Genomic DNA, 5,980 nt, shown 5'->3' with positions numbered 1-5,980 from the left:
ATTATTATTATTATTATTATTATTATTATTATTATTATTATTATTATTATTATTACCATTATTATTATTATTATTATTATTGCTATCCTCAAGCATATATTGTAAGAAATTGGATATTTTATTGCTTAATATGGTAGTTAAGATAACATTTTAAGTTTCTTAGGATTATTTTCCAAAATTTCAAATCAAATTAATTGAAAAGCACGTAATTATCACAACAATTTATATCATATAATCGTTAAAAATTGTTATTCCTTCTATTATTCAATATCTAATTATATACTTAAAAACAAAAAAAAAAAACCTTTCATAATTCTTATCGTCCTTGGAAGTCTTTTTTCTAACACTAATTTCTTCCTCTTTTCTCAAAAAAATTTCTCGACTATATATTTTTTTTCATGTATATTTCAATCGATAGAATTTTCAAATTCTTCATTCTTCAATTTTTACTTTCATTTTTACTTTTTTTTTGTCAACGATTAAATTATTCATTCATTTTTTCCAAAGGCTTAAAAATGCATTATCATTTTGGTTAGTGAAATCAGATGAATCAAATAGCCTAAAGACTAATTTTAATGGAAGAAGAGCAAAACCAGAAATAAATCCTTAATTCATTTCCGGAAAAAAAGTGCAGTTTTTCACATGAATAATCCGGTTTTTCACTATTTCGTAAAAATGAGAAAAAAAATAAGAAATGAATTTAGGAAAATTTTCCAAGCATTGTACCATAAAATTGCATATGCTTCAATGAGAAAGCAACGATTATTACCTTTGAGAGGAAACGAAAGAAAAATCGATTAATATTTTTCAGGAAATTATTGCAAGAATAAAAGTTCTGGAAGGGAAGCTTTATCCATTTATTCATTTTTAACCCTTTATTTCTTTCATCCATAAACTTCATCATCAAAAAGTAAAGTATACTAATGAAAAATTCCATTTCTTTTTTTTTTTTTTGAAATAAAATTGTCATCTTGTCATCTAAAATCATCCCAATCAACTTGTCATCCATAATTAATTTTTTAGCAAATAAATTCCCTTAAATGAAAAGAACAAAAAGAACAATGAACGAAGGATAATGACAAATTTATCATTATCATAGTTCAAAATCATGATTATTTGAATCATGATTTTTAAATCATAATAAAGCTCGTATAAAATTCCAAATCTTAATTACAATATTAACATTCACATTATCTCATTATCAAATATATTTTTATTATACGTAATTTAATGATAATATTTTTCATGTATTATAAATATAGAATCGAATAAGAATAGACGTAAGAGAAGATAATAATTACAATGTTTATCTTACATAAAACATATACGTGAAATATTTATAACATAAATAAAAAATATTTCAACAACTACAGGAATACATCAATCTATCATCCTTAAGATGAATATCTTAAATTATACAATTAAAAATTTTGTGAAGAATACTTCAAGAATTGGAAAAATTTAATTTTTACTACTCATAGAAATTTGTTAAGTAGTAGTAGCACTTCACTTCAGTTTGGCAAATTATTTAAGTGTTTGATGAAGGGAATCTTGTGATTTCTTAATAAATAATATTGACAGTATGAAGAAAAAAAAAAAAAATAATGCCAATTTAATTACAGTAATAATTGATGAAAAGATTGTTGTTGTTGTTGTCGTTGTTATGAAATATTTTATTATGAAAAGGAAAAAAAAAAAAGAAAAAAGTTAATCAAATTTTTCATAAAAAAATATGACAATAATGATAGGATAAGAAAGAAAGATGGGTTATTGAATGAAGAAGAAAAATGATGAAATGAAATTGAAATGATTACAAAAGACTAAAAATAGAGAGTGATGAATTAATTGTCATAAAATTTTAGTTTTTCATTGAACAAATTAAAAAGGTTTTGCTATTTTAAAGCTTATAAATTTACATATATTCCCTTAAATAATATCAACAATTTATTGATGGAATTCATAAAATTTTCGAAATATTTCTCCTCATATGCATAAATTATCATATGAACTCAATTTTATCGCCGCTTCAAATCATCATTATCAAATTGACTAAAGTTAATTAATTCAAAAGATGAAATAGCTTTATCGTTAGCATTCATTTACATTAACAAAAAGATGACATACAACATTGAACTAATTAATTATTTAGGTAAATTTTACATTTAAATTGTTTAAGGAAACTTAGTAACATTTCATATTTCAATTCTCAATCGAAAAGATAATAATAATTGAAGGAAAACTAAAATGACACAAACAAGTCACAATATCTTCTTTTCTCATTGATATATTTATACAATGACAAACTACTTTATTTGGCTCTTTCTACGAAAGCCACTAATTTGCATATTCTTCAACATGCAATTTTTAAATAGCTTGAAAAAAAAAAGTGAACTCATTTTTTGAAATTCTTTATGGCATGCAATGAATTTCATTTCAGAATTTTCTTTCCATACTGTTGTCGTTTCGTTTTTTTTTTTTTTTTTATGAAATATGACATTATTGTCATATACGTTATATGGTGCGAAAAAAAAAAAAGTCGAATTGTAAAAATTTCAAACATACCATTTATTAAAATTATCAAAGAAATGAAAAGAATAATTTTAATTTTATGATTAATAAATAGATAATTCGAAAAAAAAAATTTTAATATCAATTATAATAAGCACATGATTGATAGAGTTAACAGAGAGAAAAAAAAAAAGAATTTAATAACAAGGATCATCCTTGTAGGAATGATATTGGTAAAAAAAAAAAATAGAAGAATGATTGAAAAATTAAAATTTGAATTAAAAATATATCTAAGAGTTAAAAGATAAGAGAAGAAGTAAAATGCTTATCATTTTTATTCAATTTTTCGTTGCGATCAGTTCTTTCTCTTTTTCTTTTTTTTTTTTTTAACCTTAATAAAACTATAATTAATTACATTTCAGTTCTTATATTTCTGAAAATAAATAAACAATAACTAATTTAGATAACATAATTAATATAGAAAAGTTTAATGATCGAAAAAAAAATTTTAACTAACCAGAATTGCTGTCATCATCTTGAATACTTCGTTTGCCACCACTATGGCCTGATGCATTATCATTAAAACGACTTTGCTGACCGCCCATTAGCTATTTCGTTCATCATTTTTTTTAATAAGCATCATTTTTGTTGAACATTTTATTATTTGATTTTGTTTCTTTTTTTCACTGCTATAAATAAGCCATATATTATTGGACAAAAAAAAAAATTGAATATTTAAATTTTCGTAATATTTAAATTTGAATTTTCGTTAGCGAAAAAAACATATCGATAAAAATATCTAAAAAAAGGTAATTATATAAAAATATATAATGATAATTATAATAAACAAACTATTGTTAACGTAATATTATTGTATGGAAATGTAGTAATTATCTTTTAACAATGTCAAACATTCCTTATCATATCATAAAATTTTTTTTTTGTGACATTAGTAGAGCAGGGAAAAAAAAAAATTAGCGACGAGGAAATGATGACAAGAAAACCAAAATCAAACTGAAAGGTTAGTAAATGTTGTCATATAAATGTTGCCTTAATGTAGGGCATGACATTTTGTACAATGAGAGAAATTTCTGTGACAAATAAAGAGATCGAATGTCATCAACCTATCGATGTATTTATTATATTCAATAAGCTTCAAGCAATTAATGATGTTAAATTAAAATGAAACATTTTAGAATTTCAATATTTTGCTATTAAAAACATTATAGTATTATTTATCAATAAATATTAGCAATTATTATAAAAAAATTTTCAAGAAATTTTAATATTTTGTTATGTTGAAATTTGATTAAAATAATATCCTTTGAAAAAATTTATTTTGAAAAAGTTGAATAAAAAAAGAATAAGAAGAAAAAAATGTAAACCTTTTTCCTATACTTTTACTATCATTCAAATATTATTAAAATTTCAAAATTTCCTTTTATTATTTAAACATAATTCAATCATAATTATTATCAAAACTTCAGAGGGAAGAAAAAAAAACAATTCAAGATGAGAAATCTCAAATTTAAGATTTAACAATTCTCCCTATTTTGAATATATAATACACATCCTCTGTATATATCCTAAAGCTATTATCAATCAAAAATTTAAATTGGCGAGAAAGAAAAAAAGAAATGTCTTCTGTATCTAATAGAATAAACCAAACAACTGATGTAATCAGTGATAAAAAAAAAAGAAAAGAAGAAGGCATACATCGATTTAAAGATTGAAATAATAAAAAAGAAACCGACATTTGCAAAAAAATAAATATTCCATACCATATGTAAATGATACTATCATAACAGGAAGTTTGATATTATATATATATATATATTATTTTTAAACATCTTATTGTATAACAAAATAATACCATCATATTATTCATATATAATTCATCCATACAAAAAAAAAAAAATCCATCATCAATAAAATTTTAAATTTTTAATTTATTTTTATAGCTAAATGCATAAGTTAATAATAATAAATATAACTTAATTATAATTAAGAATAAATTAACATAATTATAATTAGGGATAAATATAATACCAAATATATTCCCAAAACAATAAAAGACAAAAAAAAAAACATAAGTTAACATTAATAAATATAACTTAATTATAATTGGGAATAAAATAACAATAATTATAATTAGGGATAAATATAATACCAAATATAATCTTAAAACAATAAAATACAAAAAAAAAAAATCAGTATAATCTGATGTTCATAACGATGTAATATTTAAATATATCATTTAAATGTATCTTACATCATTTATAAATCATTGCAATTCTCGATTTCATTAAAATTAAATTCTTATTTAATGAAATATTTTGTACAATCTAAAGATATTTTATTTTATTCAACATATTAGCCTTAAAATTATCCTATATTATATTCAATTCATTCTACTTACTTTCTTTTTTTTCTTGCTAATGTACAATGGGAATAACAGTTGCTAATTATTGTTGAATTAGCAAAGAGGAGAAGAGGAGAAGCGGAAAAGTGACAACTTACTGTGACTCATTATCTATCAAACATGAATGACAAATATCTTGGGATAATAATTATGAATGATACGGGAATGTGGTCATTATAGGGTTAATAATTCCATCAACTATCATGAATCATGCAACGATTCAATTCACTAAAACTATTCATTCATTGCTTATGCAAATTTCGTTAATTTCCTACTATGAATCATTAGATATGTAATGCTATTTTATATGATATGTAGGAATGCATTATTCTATTCGAACATTTATGATCATCATCCTGATCATTTTTGGTGGACATCATGAATATGATCATTTCAGATTTTTCCCTACCCTCTTTCTTCTTTGTCCTTGACAAATTTCTTTTACTCACGATATGCCTATCATTTTTATCGATTCTCAAGACCTGTCATCTATACAATGACGTGATCATAATATGATAAAATGATTGTAATATGATAGAATAATTGTGATACGATATGTTTCGGTAAAATTAAAAAAAAGAAATTGATAACAAATAGATGTTTCAGCAAATAACATTAAGTAATTCATATATTATCCTGTTAAATAGGATATATTTTAAGAGAAATAAGTTAGCCTGAATAATGAATAATTAAAATTATTTAATTATTCATATACAATAATTTTAGATCGAATATATTCGAATTATTTAGTCCTTTTTTTTTTTTAACTAAACAATCCCTCTGACTCTTTTCATGTAAATAAAAAGTGAAAAGAGAGAGAAAAAAAAAGAAGAAACAGAAAAAAGAATTGATGATGAAAAATATGAAAAGGATAAAAATTAAACTAATATATATGATAAATATGAATGAGAAATGAAACGAGAAGAGTCCCTCCTTTTGCCTCTTCCCTTCCTTTCTCTCTCTCTCTCTCTCTCTTCTTTTCTGTTCAAATGATGTAATTTTTTTCCTTTTTTTTTTTTTTTCTTGCATAACCGTATTAATTTTATTTAA

This window comes from Loa loa (assembly GCF_000183805.2).
Source record: "Loa loa unplaced genomic scaffold supercont3.136, whole genome shotgun sequence".
Taxonomy (NCBI): Eukaryota; Metazoa; Nematoda; class Chromadorea; order Rhabditida; family Onchocercidae; genus Loa; species Loa loa.
This window is presented reverse-complemented; position numbering follows the sequence as displayed.